Source organism: Macaca mulatta, chromosome 7 (genome assembly GCF_049350105.2).
Source record: "Macaca mulatta isolate MMU2019108-1 chromosome 7, T2T-MMU8v2.0, whole genome shotgun sequence".
Classification (NCBI taxonomy): domain Eukaryota; kingdom Metazoa; phylum Chordata; class Mammalia; order Primates; family Cercopithecidae; genus Macaca; species Macaca mulatta.
This window is the reverse complement of record NC_133412.1, coordinates 175,463,626-175,482,741: the sequence shown is the minus strand read 5'-3', so window position 1 is coordinate 175,482,741 and position 19,116 is coordinate 175,463,626. Positions and strand designations below refer to the sequence as shown.

Below are 19,116 nucleotides of genomic sequence, written 5' to 3'. Positions count from 1 at the left end.
TCTGGGTTCAAGAAATCTCCTGCCTCAGCCTCCTGAGTAGCTGGGATTACAGGCACCTGCCACCATGCCCAGCTAATTTTTTGTATTTTTAGTAGAGATGGGGTTTCATCATGTTGGCCAGGCTGGTCTCGAACTCCTGACTTCAGGTGATCCACCCACCTCGGCCTCCCAAAGTGCTGAGATTACAGGTGTGAGCCACCACTCCCGTCCTAATTTTTTTTTTTTTTTTTTTTTGAGACGGAGTTTCGCTTTTGTTGCCCAGGCTGGAGTGCAATGGCTCGATCTCGGCTCACCGCAACCTCCACCTCCTGGATTCAAGCGATTCTCCTGCCTCAGTTTTCTGAGTAACTGGGATTACAAGCATGGGCCACCATGCCCGGCTAATTTTTTTTTGTATTTTTAGTAGAGACGGGGTTTCTCCATGTTGGTCAGGCTGGTCTTAAACTCCCGACCTCAGGTGATCCGCCCACCTCAGCCTCCCAAAGTGCTGGGATTACAGGCTTGAGCCACTGCTCCCAGCCCTGTCCTAATTTTTGTATTTTTGGTAGAGATGGGGTTTCACCATGTTGATCAGGCTGGTCTTGAACTGCTGACCTCAAGTGATCCACCGGCCTCTGCCTCCCAAAGTGCTGGCATTACAAGTGTGAGCCACCATGCCCAGCTACCTCTTTTCAAGATCAATTTCTTCACTATGCTCACATTGTAACAAATTCCTGGTCTCCTCTAGGACACCCTGCTCCAGCAGCAAGTTACTGTTTGTCCTGGGCAAACTGCCGCACTGCACTGCCTCCTCTCATGTAGTGTAAGTCTGCTGAGCAAGGAAGAGAGCAGCACAGAGGAACCAACGGTCATTTCTGCTTGAGAGTTTGGCAGCGTGCTAGTGATTGTCAATAGAATTGCTTCTTTCTCCAATTGAAAACAAAACACGGCTGGTGTGGTGGCTCACACCTATAATCCCAACACTTTGGGAGGCCGAGGCGAGAGGATAGCTAGAGCCCAAGAGTTCACAACCAACCTGGCAACATAGCAAGGTCCTGTCTCCATAAAAAAAAGATTAGCCAGGCATGGCAACACATACTTGTAATCCCAGCTACTCAGGAGGCTGAGGTGGGAGGATCGCTTGAGCCCAGAAAATCAAGGCTTCAGTGAGCTGTCTTCGCAACACTGCATTCCAGCCTGGGCCACAGAGCAAGACGTTGTCTCAAAAATATATATATAGGCCAGGCGCGGTGGTTCACGCCTGTAATCCCAGCACTTTGGGAGGCTGAGGCGGGCAGATCACGAGGTCAGGAGATCAAGACCATCCTAGCTAAGACAGTGAAACCCCATCTCTACTAAAAATATAAAAAATTAGCCGGGCATGGTGGCAGGCACCTATAGTCCCAGCTACTTGGGAGGCTGAGGCAGGAGAATGGCATGAACCCGGGAGGCGGAGCTTGCAGTGAGTTGAGATGGTCCCACTGCACTGTAGCCTGGGCAACAGAGCGAGACTCTGTCTCAAAAAAAAAAAAAAAAAAATGTATGTATGTATGTGTGTATATATATATGAAATAAAACAAAACACCTCTGCCTTTTGCTTACTGTCTCCAGTCCCAGCCTTGAGTCACAGCTGTCTCCTACCCCCTCAGATAAATATAACTCCATGTGTGCTATTTTAATTATCTTAGACTCTAGGGTTAAGACTGAAATGTGGGTTCCAAACCGTAGTAATAAAGGGAAAATACAGGAAGAAAATAAGAGAATTAACTGTGATAAGGCTGGGACATTCTGCCACAGTCGCAGAACTAATTGAATTATTAGAGTATGTTAGAACTGAACTCAAATTAGGACAGAACTCATGGTAGCTTTGTTTTTCATTGTTAAGCTCCTCCAGTAAGAAGTAAAACAACAGCTTATCCAAGCAGCCTAATAAGCATTGTGGGTTTTATCTTTGCAAAGATTAGAGCAAGGACGTTCAAGCTTAATAGCCTCAATAACAGTTTCTTTTTTCTGTCTGAGATCCTGAAACAGGAACGATGAGATTTTTAAAAGAGCTAGTGTGCTATATGTAAAGAAAAAATTAACATGTTACTTACATATAATGAGAAGTACTTCTTGAGAGGAGGCTATGAAGAGGTGATTTAAAAAAGAAAAGAAAAGAAAAAAGTACTTCTCACTCTCTGAAGAGCCTCATCAGCATTATTGGCCTGTTGAGACGCAGCCAGTAAAGCTGAGTGATTTTTAGCCATAGATTGCTGTAAAGTAGTAGTCGGGGCCTGTGGCAGGGGTAAGATTCATTTGTTAATTTAAAAATTCATTTTAGGAGTTACTGTTTGGGAAAACAAAAACAGTTTATGATATTAAAAGAATCTAGTTGGCCGGGCGCAGTGGCTCACGCCTGTATTCCCAGCACTTTGGGAGGCCGAGGCAGGCGGATCACAAGGTCAGGAGATCAAGACCATCCTGGCTAACAAGGTGAAACCCCATCTCTACTAAAAATACAAAAACAAAATTAGCCAGCCGTGGTGGCGGGCGCCTATAGTCCCAGCTACTCGGGAGGCTGAGGCGAGAGAATGGTGTGAACTCGGGAGGTGGAGCTTGCAGTGAGCCGAGGTTGCTCTGCTGCACTCCAGCCTGGGTGACAGAGGGAGACTTCGTCTCAAAAAAAGAAAAGAATCTAGTCGAGGATGCAGTCTGTATCTACCCATTTAGACTCTGAGTTTATTGAGAGGAGGAGCCATTCTTTTTACACTTTAAGAATCCCCTAAGATATTGCTAAGCACGTGGTCAATAATCAACACATACTGAATTGGATTTCTAGTTTGTTCCTCTTCCATATTCTTCATATTTTTGCCTTTTTTTTCTCTTTTCCTGGTGTTTCCATTTCCACTTGTCCCCTTACTGAGTTATGGTAACTTGTAGTTCCTCATATCTGTCACACCTGTGCTTGCATGCCTTTGCATAAGTGAGATTCCCTTTCCTCTCTGTTCATCAGAGGGAATAGAAGGCCACTCATCCGAGAAGACTTCACTCCAAAAATCACTCCTGCCTGGTATGCTCTCTGCTTATTCATCCCTCACTTTTCAACTTAAAGGCTGCTTTCTCAGAGAGGCTTTCCCTGAGGCCCCAAATGTAAGTTATGTCACCTTATTTTCTTATGGAATTATTTCCTGTATAGCACTTAGCACCATTTCTAATAATATATAGATCATACACACACACATATTTATATGTTTTCTTAAATAAAAACCACCTCCCCAAGTAGACCATAAGCTCTTTGAGAAGAGGAGTCCTACGTTTTTTTGTTTGGCATCTTGTTTATAGATTGGGGCCTGACATTCAATAGGTACTCAATACATGCTTGCCAAATGAGTGACTCACCTCCTTTGAGAAACATTCTCTTTCAGCACCTTATGTTAATACTTAACTTTATTATGACATTTATTACATTGCTGTCTCATCTCACTAGGTTGTTAGCTACACACGATTGCAGTTCATAGACTTGAAAACATGCTCATGCATGCTTTCTTTTCTTATACCTTCCCCCTGAGGTTAAACTCTGCCTTAGGTCACATTACTCATGCTTTCAGATAGCTCTGCTTCTAGCTTTCTGAAGAGCGGGGTGGGGGGTGTTCAGCCCCTTGTTTATTTTATATATTTGGCTTTCAGGTAAATATCTACTTATCATGCCCGTTGTTCACTCACTTCCTTAGTCCCAGCTCATTCTGCTTCCTTCTTCCTAAAAAATAGCAAAAACAAAACACTCCTGTCCTTGGAGAATAATTTTTGCATATGGTCACATTTCAGTTGAGTAGGATAGAATATTGAATTTGCTGGACAAGTTTTAACATTGCAAGAATTATCAACTGGGTTTTTATTGTGGCTCTAGATCTGTTTGTTGGGATAAGAAAAGATTATGAGGTTAGGCACAGTGGCTCGTGCCTGTAATCCCAGCATTTTGGGAGGCTGAGGCAGTCAGATCACTTGAGCCCAGGAGTTGGAGACCAGCCTGGGCAACACAAGGAGCCCCCATCTCTACAAAAAATTTAAAAAATTAACCAGATATGGTGATACATGGCTATGGTCCCAGCTACTCAGGAGGCTGAGATGGGAGGAAGGCTTGAACCCAGGAGTTTGAGGCTTCAGTGAGCTGTGATCACACCACTGAACTCCAGGCTGGGCAACAGAGTGAGACTGCATCTCAAAAAAATAAAGATTATGAATATAGGCATTGAATGATTTTTCTTTTTACCATGTCTTTCTCATCTATAGCAATACTTTATAGCTTGTTAGTGCTCGATAACTATTTAGTGGATTGAATATATACTCAAAAAAGAGCGCTGGACTTAAGATCAAAAGACATGACATAAATTCTATTCATGATCCCATTATTTAATATTGTGACAGTATAGTACATAGGAGTTTTAAATGAAATTATTATTTCTATACGATTATATGTTGGAAATCTAAGAGGATCAACTGAAAAACTGTGAGGAACAACAGGAAGCCAAGCATGGTGGCGTGCACCTGTAACTCCAGCTGACCAGGAGGCTGTGGCAGGAGATTGCTTGAGGCCAGGAGTTCAGGTTTACATTGTGAGTCATGATAGCGCCACTGCACTCCAGCCTGGGGAATGTAGCTAGACTCCCATCTCTAAAACAGAAAAAAAGAAACAACAGACAATGTAATATAGCAGATTTAAAAATTAGTGTTCAGGCCAGGCACAGTGGTTCACACCTGTAATCTCAGCACTTTGGGAAGCCAAGGTGGGCAGATCACCTGAGGTCAGGAGTTCGAGACCAGCCTGGCCAACATGGTAAAACCCCACCTCTACTAAAAATACAAAAATTAGCTGGGCGTGGTGGCGAGTATCTGTAATCCCAGCTATGTGGGAGGCTGAGGCAAGAGAATCACTTGAACCCGGGAGGCAGAGGTTGCAGTGAGCCAAGATCATGCCATTGCATTCCAGCCTGGACAACAGAGTGATACTCCATCTCAAAAAAAAAAAAAAAAAAAAAATTAGCATTCAAACATCAATAACTTTCTCTACTTTCTCTGTCAAATAGTAACTAATTAAGTATAATGGAAGAAAATGTCACATTCACAATAACAAAATAAGATAAATAGGCTGCATGTGGTAACTCCCGCCTGTAATCCCAGCATTTTGGGAGGCAAAGGCCAGGAGTTCATTACCAGCCTGGACAACAGAGGGAGGCCCCATCTCTACAAAAAATTTAAACATTAGCCAGGTGTGGTGGCACACACCTGTAGTCCCAGCGTCTCAGGAGGCTGAGGTAGGATAATTGCCTGAGCCCAGGAGGTTGAGGCTGCAGTAAGCCATGTTCACACCCCTGCACTCTAGCCTGGGTGGCAGAATGAGACCCTATCTCAAAAAAAAAAAAAACAAAAACAAAAAACTCATGGTTGCTAGTATACATCTCACAGGGAAGTGGGGTGCCTTTAAATTGCATTGACTGCAGTGTGAATGGTGCCCACTGAGATGAGCCACACAGTTTATCTGAATATATTTAGAAAATGTTCATATGTTCATAAACTATCTGGACATAGTGGCTCATGCCTGTAATCCCAGTACTGTAGGAGACCAAGGCGGGAGGATCCCTTGAAACTAGGAGTTTAAGACCAGCCTGGACAACATAGTGAGATGCAATCTCTTAAAAAAAAAAAAAAAAAAACCCGCAAAGTTTTTAGAAACTACTTGAAGAACACTGTTAAATTCTGAAGAAACGAAATAATTAAAACAACTCATTCTTAGGTAACAAGACTCAACATTGTAGAAATGACAGGGGTTGCTTTGATTTGTTTTGTTTTGAGACAGAGTCTCGCCCTGTCGCCCCGGCTGGATTGTGGTGGTGAGATTTCCGCTCACTGCAAGCTCCGCGTCCCAGGTTCATGCCTTTCTCCTGCCTCAACCTCCCAGGTAGCTGGGACCACAGGCGCCCACCACCATGCCCGGCTAATTTTTTGTATTTTTAGTAGAGAAGGGGTTTCACCGTGTTAGCCAGGATGGTCTCCATCTCCTGACGTCGTGATCCACCCGCCTCAGCCTCCCAAAGTGCTGGGATTACAAGCGTGAGCCACTGCGCCCGGCCTTGTTTTTCTTTTTTTAGACGGAGTATCGCTCTGTCGCCCAGACTGGAGTGCAGTGGTTGTGATCTTGGCTCACTGCTGCCTCCCAGGTTCAAATAATTCTGCCTAACCCTCTCAAGTAGCTGGGATTACAGGGGCCCACCACCACACTCAGCTGATTTTTTGTGTTTTTAATAGAAACGGGGTTTCACTGTGTTCGTCAGGCTGGTCTCGAACTCCTGACCTCAAGTGATCCACCCACCTTGGCCTCCCAAAGTACTGGGATTACAGGCATGAGCCACTGTGTCTGGCCAAAATGACAGTTCTCTCTGGATCAGTGTGTAAGTTGAATTCAGGCCAAATCAAAATCAACAGAATTTTATTTACAATTTGTCAGAATTATTCTAAGTTTCATTTGGAATAAGCCTTTAAGAATCACTCTGAAAAAGAAAGAGTATTAGCCGGGCACGGTGGCTCATGCCTGTAATACCGGCACTTAGGGAGGCCGAGGCGGGTGGATCACCTGACGTGACGTCAGGAGTTTGAGACCAGCCTGGCCAACATGGTGAAACTCTGTCTCTACTAAAAATACAAAAATTAGCTGGGCGTGGTGGCAGGCACCTGCAATCTCAGCTACTTGGGAGGCTGAGGCAGGAGAATCACTTGAACCCAGGAGGCAGAGGTTGCAGTGAGCTGAGATTGTGCCATTCCACTCCAACCTGGGCAACAGAGTGAGACTCTGTCTCAAAAAATATATATAAAACTAAAAAATAAAATAAAAAGAAGAAAAAGAAGAGTAATGGCAGGGGTAGAGTGGGGGAACTTGCCTCCCAGATATAATGTATTATAAAACCTCTTAAGCCAGGCATGGTGGCTCACACCTGTAATCCCAACACTTTGGGAGGTCGAGTCAGGTGGATCACAAGGTCAGGAGATCAAGACCATGCTGGCTAACACAGTGAAACCCCATCTCTATTAAAAATACAAAATAATTAGCCGGGCTTGGTGGCGGGCGCCTGTAGTCCCAGCTACTTGGGAGGCTGAGGCATGAGAATGTCGTGAACCTGGGAGGCGGAGCTTGCACTGAGCAAGATCGCACCACTGCACTCCAGCCTGGGCAACAGAGCGAGACTCTGTCTCAAAAAAAAAAAACAAAAAACTCTTGAAACAGATCCTTTTCCTAAAATGGAATAAGTACAGAATTAGGCCCCAATAAAAACGGACATATGATATAGATGGCAGGATTAATTTAAGAAAAGGTATTGGAACAATCAACTACCATTTATAATTTTATTTTATTTTATTTTATTTTATTTTTTTTTTTTTTTTGAGAAGGAGTCTCGCTCTGTCGCCCAGGCTGGAGTGCAGTGGCCGGATCTCAGCTCACTGCAAGCTCCGCCTCCCGGGTTTACGCCATTCTCCTGCCTCAGCCTCCCGAGTAGCTGGGACTACAGGCGCCCGCCACCTCACCCGGCTAGTTTTTTTTTGTATTTTTTAGTAGAGACGGGGTTTCACCGTGTTAGCCAGGCTGGTCTCGATCTCCTGACCTCGTGATCCGCCCGTCTCGGCCTCCCAAAGTGCTGGGATTACAGGCTTGAGCCACCGCGCCCGGCCTATAATTTTAAAATTGAATTCCTACTTCCCTCCTCACTCCAAAATAAACTCCAGATAGAGCAAACATTTTAATATTTTAAAAAACCATAAGAGTCCAAAAAGAAATGACTTGAATAAATATATTTATAATCTTGAAGTGAGGAAAGCTTTTCTAAACATAGCCCAAAATTCAGAAGCCATAGGATATTTTTTATTTTATATGTTGCATGACACAAGACACCATATGAAAAGACAACAAGCTTGGAAAAAATATTCACAATACATATGGCAAGGGATTAACATCCTTAATAATAAAAACTTACGTTGAGCAATTAGAAAGAAAAAGTAACCCAGTAGAAAAAAATAGACAAATGACATAAGCAAGCAATTCACAAAAGTTGCATTCATTAGGATTTTTGTTGATGACTTTTGAGTTTCCTGTCATGCCTAGAAAGAATTTCCCCACTGCAGGATGTTCATTGTTTCTGATAACTAAAGAAATGCAAATTGGAACAATTTTTTACTCTCACATTGGAAAATATCAACTATCAATATAAAATTGATAATAGTGTTAGCACAGACGTTAGTGTTGGCACAAGTATTAAGAAACAGAATGGGTTCACATCCTTGGTGAGGGAAAAAAATAGGCATTTTGATTTTCCATTAGCGAGAATGTAAGTTGCCATTATTTATTTGGAGGGCAATTTGATCATTTCTGTTGAAATATTTATTGTAGTTATGTGATTTGACTCAACTCAAGTTCTAGGACTTTCCCCTCATAAATGTACAAAGATTATGTGTATAAGGATTTTCACCAAGACATCGTTCTTAATAGTGAAAAATTGGCAATAATCCAGATACCCATCAATAGAGAATTCAACAAATAAATTATGGAAATGACATACTTCACAGCTGTTGAACCGTGAATTCATAAACTTATATAGACTGACATGAAAAGATCATCAAAATATATTAAATGAAAAATACAGGCCTGGTGTGGTGGCTCACACCTGTATCCTAGCACTTTGGGAGGCCGAAGCAGAAGCATCAATCATTTAAACCCAGGAGGTTGAAACTGCAGTGAGTCATGACATACCATTGCACTCCAGCCTGGGCCACAGAGCAAGACCCTGTCTCAACGTTTTATATATATATGTGTATGTGTGTGTATGTTACAGATTAGTATGTATAATATTTCATTTTCTGAAAGGCAGAATTTTTTTTTTTTTTTTTTTTTGAGACTGAGTCTGGCTCTTGCTGCCCAGGCTGGAGTGCAGTGGTGCAATCTCAGCTCACTGCAACTTCCACCTCCTGGGTTCAAGCAATCCTCTTGCCTCTGCCTCCTGAGTAGCTGGGATTACAGGTGCCCACCACCACGCTAATTTTTTTTTTTTTTTTTTTTTTTGAGATGGAGTCTCACTATGTCTCCCAGGCTGGAGTGCACTGGCACCATCTCCGCTTACTGCAAGCTCCATCACCTCCCGGGTTCACACCATTCTCGTGCCTCAGCCTCCTGAGAAACTGGGACTACAGGCACCCACCACCACACCCGGCTAATTTTTTTGTATCTTTAGTAGAGATGGGGTTTCACTGTGTTCGCCAGGATGGTCTCGATCTCCTGACCTCATGATCTGCCCGCCTCGGCCTCCCAAAGTGCTGGAATTTCAGGCGTGAGCCACCGCGCCTGGCCCACCACGCTAATTTTTGTATTTTTAGTAGAGACAGGGTTTCACCATGTTGGCCAGGCTGGTCTCGAACTACTGACCTCAGGTAATCTGCCCACCTCAGCCTCCCAAAGTGCTGGGATTATAGGTGTGAGCCATCTCACCCAGCCTGAGAAGGTAAAATTTGCATATACCTATAACAAAATAGGTTTAATTAAACTCTGAGTTTGAGAACTGACTTCATTATTTGCTAACACTTTCACTTTTTAGAGAGTAACCTCTCTAAATCTATTTTCTTGTGCCTAAAGTTAGAGTATTACATATTTCTTATGTGTGTCAAAAGTTCAAAAGACAAAATATATAAAATCTCTTTGTAAATGGTAATGTACTATATAAATATATGGTAATCAAACAAAAGTCTTTAAATGTAAATGACTCCCATAATCATCTGTATTCTTTTTGTGTGTGGGGGGGTCAGGGTCTCACTTCTTCACCCAGGATAGAGTGCAGTGGCATGATCACGGCTCACTGTATCCTCGACCTCCCAGGCTCAAGCGATCCTCCCACCTCAGCCTCCTCAGTAGCTGGAATTACAGGCGCATGCTACCATGCCTGGCTAATTATCTTTTTTTTTTTTTTTTTTTTTAAGACAGAGTCTCACTCTGTCACCCAGGCTGGAGTGCAGTGGCCGGATCTCAGCTCACTGCAAGCTCCACCTCCCGGGTTTAGCCATTCTCCTGCCTCAGCCTCCCGAGTAGCTGGGACTACAGGCGCCCGCCACTTCGCCCGGCTAGTTTTTTTTTTTCGTATTTTTTAGTAGAGATGAGGTTTCACCGTGTTAGCCAGGATGGTCTCGATCTCCTGACCTCGTGATCCGCCCATCTCGGCCTCCCAAAGTGCTGGGATTACAGGCTTGAGCCACCGCGCCCGGCCCTTAATTATCTTTTGTAGAGATGGGGTCCCACTATGTTGCCCAGGCTGGTCTTGAACTCCTGGGTTCAAGCAAATCTCCTGCTTCGGCCTCCCAAAGTGCTAGGATTATAGGCATGAGCCACCGCACCCAGTCTGTATTCTAATAAAACTAAATAGACATATAATTATTACTTTTTAACTTGATTTAATAACATAAAGCTTAATATCGGCCGGGCGCGGTGGCTCAAGCCTGTAATCCCAGCACTTTGGGAGGCCGAGACGGGCGGATCACGAGGTCATGAGATCGAGACCATCCTGGCTAACACGGTAAAACCCCGTCTCTACTAAAAAATACAAAAAAAAAAAATTAGCCGGGCAAGGTGGCGGGCGCCTGTAGTCCCAGCTACTTGGGAGGCTGAGGCAGGAGAACGGCATGAACCCGGGAGGCGGAGCTTGCAGTGAACTGAGATCCGGCCACTGCACTCCAGCCTGGGCGACAGAGCGAGACTCCGTCTCAAAAAAAAAAAAAAAAAAAAAAAGCTTAATATCTTTTTGGTGTGATAAGTCATTCTTAAGTTTTTATAGCATAACATACCCCTTAGGAAACCTTAGGAAAGCTTTTAATTTCATTCTCCAACCCAAATGTATATGCATACCAAATTTTGTATACAACTTTATGGATCATATAGACACTCCCTCAAAACAAAATATCATTCCATGGATTACTGCTATGAATTCTAGTCTCCGAAATGCATAAAGAAGAGGAAAACGGCTGGGCATGGTGGCTCATGCCTGTAATCCCAGCACTTTAGGAGGGAGAGGCAGGCAGATCACAAGGTCAGGAGATCAAGACCACCCTGGCCAACAGGGTGAAACTCTGTCTCTACTGAAAATCCAATAATTAGCCAGGCGTCGTGGCACGTGCTTGTAATCCCAGCTACTCGGGAGGCTGAGGCAGGAGAATTGCTTGAACCTGGGAGGCAGAAGTTGCAGTGAGCTGAGATCGCGCCACTGCTCTCCAGCCTGGGTGACAGAGTGAGACTCCATCTCAAAAAAACAAACAACAAACCACAACTAGTTGGTAGATGTGACAGAAGCTTCCATATACAATAATTATGAGTAAGCTAAAACACCTAAGAATATGCTTAATAAGAACTGTGCTGGATCTTTATGGTGAAAACTTTAAAATGCTATTGAAGGACTCAGAAGAACAATTAAATACATAGAAAGGCACATTGTTCTTGAGTAGAAAAGCTCAACATCATAAAGGTGTTAGTTCTTTCTAAGTTAGTCTATAAATTTTATGTGATTTCATTAAATTACAAGCTAAGTTTGGAAACTAGGCGATATTATTTCAAAGTTCAAGTGGAAAAAGTAAAAAAGCAAGAACAGAGGCTGGGCGCAGTGGCTCACACCTGTAATCCCAGCTGTTTGGGAGGTGAGGAGGGTGGATCGCTTGAGCTCAGGAGTTTGAAACCAGCATGGGCAACATGGCGAAACCCCATCTCTACTAAAAATACAGAAATTAGCTGGGTGTGGTGGCAGATGCCTGTAGTCCCAGCCCTTGCAGGGCTGAGGTGGGAGAATCACTTGAGCCTAGGAGGTGGAGGTTGCAGTGAGCCGAGATCACACCACTGCACTCCAGGCTGAATGACAGAATGAGACTTTGTCTCAAAAAAAAAGAAGAAAAGAAAAGCAAGAAGAGTCAGAGGAATTCTAAAAAGAATGTATGGGGAGGGGGAGGCAGGGGAATCAGCTCTGTCAAATATTAAAATAGATAAGAAAAGATGTAGTGTTGCACAGGCATGCCAACAGATCCATAGAACAGAATGAGAAATCCAGAAACAAATACACGTAAGAATTTTATATGTGATTTTTTAAATGTTATTAACATTATTTAAAATCTGTAGGTAAAAGATGAATGTTCAATAAATAGGATTAGGATTGCTGGGTAGTCATCTGTGAAAGTGGATGAAAGATTAAAACATAAAAAACAAAAAGTGGCCGGGCATGGTGGCTCACACCTACAATCGCTGCACTTTGGGAGGCTGAGGTGGGCAGAGCACTTGAGCCCAGGAGTTCAAGACCAGCCTGGGCAACATAGACCCCATCTCAATTTAAAAACTAAATAAATAATGGAAGTAATGAAGGGGAGACATTTTTAGTCTCAGAGTGTGGAAATTCTTTATAATATGACACAAAATTTGAAAGCCATAGAAGAAATTGTGATCACATTAAAAAGTTTTTTTAGGGCCGGGCGCGGTGGCTCAAGCCTGTAATCCCAGCACTTTGGGAGGCCGAGACGGGCGGATCACAAGGTCAGGAGATCGAGACCATCCTGGCTAACACGGTGAAACCCCGTCTCTACTAAAAAATACAAAAAACTAACCGGGCGCGGTGGCGGGCGCCTGTAGTCCCAGCTACTCGGGAGGCTGAGGCAGGAGAATGGCACGAACCCGGGAGGCGGAGCTTGCAGTGAGCTGAGATCCGGCCACTGCACTCCAGCCTGGGCGGCAGAGCGAGACTCCGTCTCAAAAAAAAAAAAAAAAAAAAAGTTTTTTTAATCTGATAAACCACTATAAGTGTTGCAGGATCTTAGGGGGTATCACTTTTCTGGCTAGAAACCTCTGTGGCTGGTGGCACCCTTGTCTGAATTTTGCTTGGGCTCACTGGGCTCATTCTGCCCATTCAGCCTGGCAGGCTGTGCTTGGCTCATGCTACCAGCCTGGATCCCATGCCTCCAAAGGAGTCTGTAAGTCAGGTATGGAGCAGCGAGGGGTGTGTGAATGAGCGTGGAGTCTAGCCACTGTGCAGACATGCCAGCTGCTGCCGTGGAGCAGGCAGCTCCAGGTGCCAGCACAGACAATGGCTCTCTGCAAGGCTGCAGCTGGACCAGGCACATCACAAGCAGCTTTCCCAGCTGGCATCAGAAGCTTGGAGATACCGGGAACTGCAGGGCCCCAAAGAGAGACTCACAACCCTGGCTCAGGTAGCTCCCAGGTCTCCCAGATCTGGGCTTCCCAAAGGGCCACAGCTCTTCTCTCCTTCTCTTCACCTGCAATGTGGTGAGCAGTGGGCATGTTTTAACCCTGTCTGTGTTACAGTTCTTTTAGTCTCACCATTCGGTGGGTCCTGAGTTTTTGTCCTGTGAACAGGAAGAATGAGGTATGCAGACAAGTGAAGGGTGACCAAGATGAAAACGAGCTTTATTGAGTGGTAGAACAGCTCCAAGGAGACCTGGAGGAGGTAGCTCCTTTCTGCAGCCAGGGTGTTCAGCTCCTAGCAAAGAGGGTAGCTCCTCTCTGTTAGGCAGGTCAACCCAAGGAGTGTTTAGCTCCTAGCGTGGAGGGTACCTCCTCTCTGTAGCTGGTCATCCTGTCTTCAGCTCTGCTCTGGCTGAGCCCTGGGCTTTTATGGGCCTCAGAGGGGAGGAAGTGCACACTGATTGGTCCATGGGTGGCCATGGGTGGGCCTGGAAAAGGCACCACAAATTCCCACTCCAGTCCATGGGACTGCAGCCTGGCCCCAGCCTTCAGGCCCTCCCTGGCCTGAAGGTGGCGCCTCACTGGGAACCCATGCCTTTCCACCCTGGAGCAGGTATGCCTCCTACCACTTTTCATGGCACCCAGGCTATTCCTGGCGAGGGGTGCCTGCAGACCAGTGCTGAGCTGCCCTTAGCACCCCCCTTGGCGTCTCTCCCATGCTCCTCGTTACCAAAAATCCGAAGAGGGAGGTTGACATGTTAGTGCTGCCCCAAGTAGGTGCACACCCAGCCAGGCTAGGACAGCGCCCAGGCTCAACCCTAATACCACTCTGAGATCGGAGTGGGTACCCAGGGGTGGGGAGAGGCCAGGCAGCGGAAGCAGACACCCCCAAGCCTGTGCCCTGAAGGCACAGACTGCAGAGATGCCCAGATCCTACACCTGGGAGGGTGGGGCTCCCACCACTCCATGGAGCTTGCAGGCAGCTGGGGGCAGGGGCTTCAGGTCCTCAGTGGGCCCCTTTCTGCCTGCCCCCCATGCCCCACTGCTTCTCTGCGCCCAGCCCCATTGCGGCAGCCCCCAGGGTGGTAGGTTCCATGGGGGGTAGGGGATGTTGGGGAGGGTCCAGCTTGTCCCTGGCTCCTGCTGGCTCCGTGGTTCACGGAACTGCCCCAGGCACAGCTCTACCTCCTCCCCACGCCCTCTCCACAGTGGCAGTAGGCTAGAGTGACGACACGGGGCCAGGGTCCAGAGCAGCAGAGGCTCCAGGCCTGGGGACGGGTCTCACCTGACCATGCAAGGGTAGGGGCAGCATAATCGACTGCCTCGGGGATGCAGAGCACAGGGGAGCCACAGCCACCATTCCTGCTCCCGCAGCTGCCCCTGCCACCACTGCTTGTACCTCCCCACTGCGGCTGGTGCAGTGGCCACTGCCATCATAAGCAAGAATCAACAAACAACAAACTGGAAAAAGAATAAAGCACTCCTAGAAATAAATAAAAGAAAAGCTAAAACTCTAATGGACAAAGGATATGAGCAAACACTTGGGAACAAAACAGAAACACAACTGTCTCTCAACCATTAAAAGATGCTCGGTCTTGGCCGGGCGCGGTGGCTCACACCTGTAATCCCAACACTTTGGGAGACCAAGGTCAGTGGATCACGAGGTCAGGAGATCGAGACCATCCTGGCTAACACGGTGAAACCTCGTCTCTACTAAAAATACAAAAAAATGGCCGGGCGCGGTGGCTCAAGCCTGTAATCTCAGCACTTTGGGAGGCCGAGACGGGCGGATCACGAGGTCAGGAGATCGAGACCATCCTGGCGAACACGGGAAACCCCGTCTCTACTAAAAAATACAAAAAAAAAAAACTAGCCGGGCGAGGTGGCGGGCGCCTATAGTCCCAGCTACTCGGGAGGCTGAGGCAGGAGAATGGCGTAAACCCGGGAGGCGGAGCTTGCAGTGAGCTGAGATCCGGCCACTGCACTCCAGCCTGGGCGACAGAGCCAGACTCCATCTCAAAAAATAAAAATAAAAAAAAAATAAAAAAATAAAAAAAAAAAAATTAGTTGGGTGTGGTAGCAGGTGCCTGTCGTCCCAACTACTTGGGAGGCTGAGGCAGGAGAATGGCGTGAACCCAGGAGGCGGAGCTTGCAGTGAGCCAAGATGGCTTCATTGCACTCCAGGGCGACAGAGCAAGACTCCGTCCCAAAAAAAAAAAAAAAAAAAAAAATGCTCAGTCTTAAACTTAAGAAAAATACAAATTAAAATAATAGTTAAGCTGGGCTCAGTGGCAGGTGCCTGTATCCCATCCACTCAGGAGGCTGAGGCAGGTGCTTTGCTTGAGCGCAGAAGTTCTAGGCTAGCCTAGACAACGTAGGGAGACCCCATCTCTAAAAAAATGTTTTTTAGAATCAGATAAAATTTTTTTTTTTTCTTTAGGACAGGGTCTTGCTCTGTTGCCCAGACTGGAGTGTAGGGTCACAATAATGGCTCACTACAGCCTCGACTTCCTGGACTCAACTGATCCTCCCACCTCAGCCTGCCACAGTACTGGGATTACAGGCATGAACTGCTGTACTTGGCTAAATATTTTCACAGTCAAAAAGTTTGATGACTGTTTACAAGGTATTATGAAACAAATATGTATATTACTGTTGGTGATGTAAAGCTTACAAGCTCAATAGAGAACCACATGCTGAAACCCCATCTCTACTAAAAATACAAGAATTAGCCAAGCATGGTGGCAGGCACCTGTAGTCCCAGCTACTTGGGAGATTGAGGCAGGAGAATCGCTTGAACCCAGGAGGCAGAGGTTGCAGTGAACTGAGATTGTGCTACTGCACTCCAGCCTGGGCAACAGAGCGGGACTCCATCTCAAAAAATAAATAAATAAATACAAACAAAACAAATGACACAGGGCCGGGCGCGGTGGCTCACGCCTGTAATCCCAGCACTTTGGGAGGCCGAGGCGGGCGGATCACAAGGTCAGGAGATCGAGACCACGGTGAAACCCCGTCTCTACTAAAAATACAAAAAATTAGCCGGGCGCGGTTGTGGGCGCCTGTAGTCCCAGCTACTCGGGAGGCTGAGGCAGGAGAATGGCGTGAACCGGGAGGCGGAGCTTGCAGTGAGCCGAGATCGCGCCACTGCACTCCAGCCTGGGCGACAGAGCGAGACTCCGTCTCAAAAAAAAAAAAAAAACAAAAAAAACAAATGACACAAATGAACGGAAAAATAATATTGAAGAAAACAGGAGATGAGAATTTAAAAGAAGTGCTAATATTAGTAGTTTAAATAGATATTGCATCTATGAAATAAGAACGGTCTGCATTCTTATAAAAAACTTGGGAAAATAAAAAAACCTCTTGTATATTAAAAACATAACAGCAGAAATTAAAATGCTAGAAGGGTTGGAAGAGAAAGTTGAAATCAACTGGGCACAGTGGCTCATGCCTGTAATCCCAACAATTTGGGAGACCAAGAATTAGGAACCAGACTGGGCAACACAGTGAGACCTCTCTCTACAAAAAATAAAAAAAAATTAGCCAGGCATAGTGGCACATGCCTGTGGTCCCAGCTACTCAGGAGGCTATTGCGGGAGGATCACTTGAGCCCAGGAGTTCAAGGCTGCAGTGAGCCACGATGGCACCACTGCACTCCAGCCTGGGTGACAGCAAAACCCTATCTCCAGGAAAAAAAAAAAAAAAAAAAAAAACAGGAAAATTGAAGAAATCTTCGAAAAAGAGCAAGAAGGAAAGAGGAATAGTAGAAGAATAAGAAGCCAGGTGCAGTGGCTCCTGCCTGTAATCCCAGCACTTTGAGAGGTAAAGCCAGGAGTTCAAGACCAGCTTGGGCAACATAGTGAGACCTCCATCTCTACAAAAAAATTTAAAACTTAGCTGGGCATGGTGGTGTGTGCCTGTAGTCTCAGCGACTCAGGAAGCTGAGGTGGGAGGATCTCTTGAGCCCAGGAGTTCAAGATTACAGTGAGCTATGATCATACCACTGCGCTCCAGCCTGGGCAACAGAGCAAGACCCTGTCTCTTTCAAAAAAAACAAAGGGAGAGGCCGGGCATGGTGGCTCAAGCCTGTAATCCCAGCACTTTGGGAGGCCGAGACGGGCGGATCACAAGGTCAGGAGATCGAGGCCATCCTGGCTAACACGGTGAAACCCCGTCTCTACTTAAAAAATACAAAAAACTAGCCGAGCGTGGTGGTGGGCGCCTGTAGTCCCAGCTACTTGGGAGGCTGAGGCAGGAGAATGGTGTAAACCTGGGAGGCGGAGCTTGCAGTGAGCTGAGATCTGGCCACTGCACTCCAGTCTGGGCGACAGAGCGAGACTCTGTCTCAAAAAAAACAAAAACAAAAACAAGGTCAACAAGTTCAAGAGTTCAAGACCAGCCTGGCCAATATGTTGAAACCCCATCTCTACTAAAAATACAAAAAATTAGCCAGGCATGGTGGCAGGCATCTGTAGTCCCAGCTACTCAGGAGGTTGCAGCAGGAGAATCGCTTGAACCCAGGAGGTGGAGGTTGCAGTGAACTGAGACCACACCACTGCACGGCAGCCTGAACGACAGAGCAAGACTCTGTCTCAAAAAAAAAAATAAAATAACAAGAGTCACCTTTGCTCCAGTTCCCAACAAGTTCCTTATCTCCATCTGAGACCATTTCAGCCTGGATTTCATTGTCCATATCATTATCAGCATTTTGGTCAAAGCCATCCAACAAGTCTCTAGGAAGTTCAAACTGTTCTAACCTCTGCCCATTACCCAGTTCCAAAGTTGCTTCCAGATTTTTGGGTTATCTTTTCAGCAGCGCCCCACTCTACTGGTAACAATTTACTGTATTAGTCCATATTCATGCTGCTGATAAGGACATACCCAAGAGTGGGAAGAAAAATAGGTTTAATGGTCTTACAGTTCCACATTGCTGGGGAAGCCTCACAATCATGGCAGAAGGCAAGGAGTAGCAAGTCATGGCTTACATGGATGGCAGCAGGCAAAGAGAGAGCTTGTGCAGGGAAACTCCCATTTTTAAAACCATCAGATCTTGTGAACCTTATTCACTATCTTGAGAATAGCACAGGAAAGACCCACCCCCATGATTCAGTTACCTCCCACCAGCTCCCTCCCACAACGTGTAGGAATTGTGGGAGTTACAATTCAAGGTGAGATTTGGGTGAGGACACAGCCAAACCATATCAGGGATATTCAACTTGGAACTACTGTTACATAAAACATGGATATTCAACTTGGAACTACTGTTACATACAACATGGATGAATCCCACAGACCTAATGCTGAGTGGACGTAACCAGACACAAGAGTACATATTGTGTAATTCCATCTGTATGAAGTTCAGAAATGGACAAAACTAATCAGTGGTGTCAGAATGTTGGTTATCTTTGAGGGAGATATTGATAGGGAAGAAACAGGGAGTCTTTGGGATGCTGGAAAGTCTGCATCTTGAGCTGGGTGTTGCCTGTGTAAAAGTGTGTCAAGTATTACACTTAGGATTTAGCACTTTATGTAAATTATACTTTAATTTAAAAAGTTAAAAAATTTAGCTGTCCAATAAAAATTAAAATAAATGAAATGCAATCCACATAGCCCTGCTAAAGTCAGGAAGAGAATGTCCACTATCTCCACTACTGTTCAACAGTGTATTGAAGGTATTAGCCAAAGCAATCAGATAAGAGTTATAAATTAGGGGCCGGGTGCAGTGGCTCACACCTGTAATCCCAGCACTTTGGGAGGCCGAGGCGGGTGGATCATGAGGTCAGGAGGTCAAGACCAACCTGGCCAACATGGTGAAACCCTGTCTCTACTAAAAATACAAAAAATTAGCTGGGCGTGGTGGCGGGCGCCTGTAGTCCCAGCAACTCCAGAGGCTG

At 45.6% G+C, this 19,116-nt stretch overlaps 1 long non-coding RNA gene across 1 annotated transcript; it reads right to left on the bottom strand.

Annotated features, from left to right (window-relative positions):
• Window positions 1-213: 213 nt before the first annotated feature.
• LOC144330409 (uncharacterized) lies at window positions 214-18,818 on the bottom strand. Its single transcript, XR_013396569.1, has 4 exons — window positions 17,324-18,818; window positions 15,988-16,069; window positions 609-1,093; window positions 214-327 (listed from the first exon to the last, which is right to left on the bottom strand). It is a non-coding gene; the product is annotated as an uncharacterized LOC144330409 (long non-coding RNA).
• Window positions 18,819-19,116: the final 298 nt, after the last annotated feature.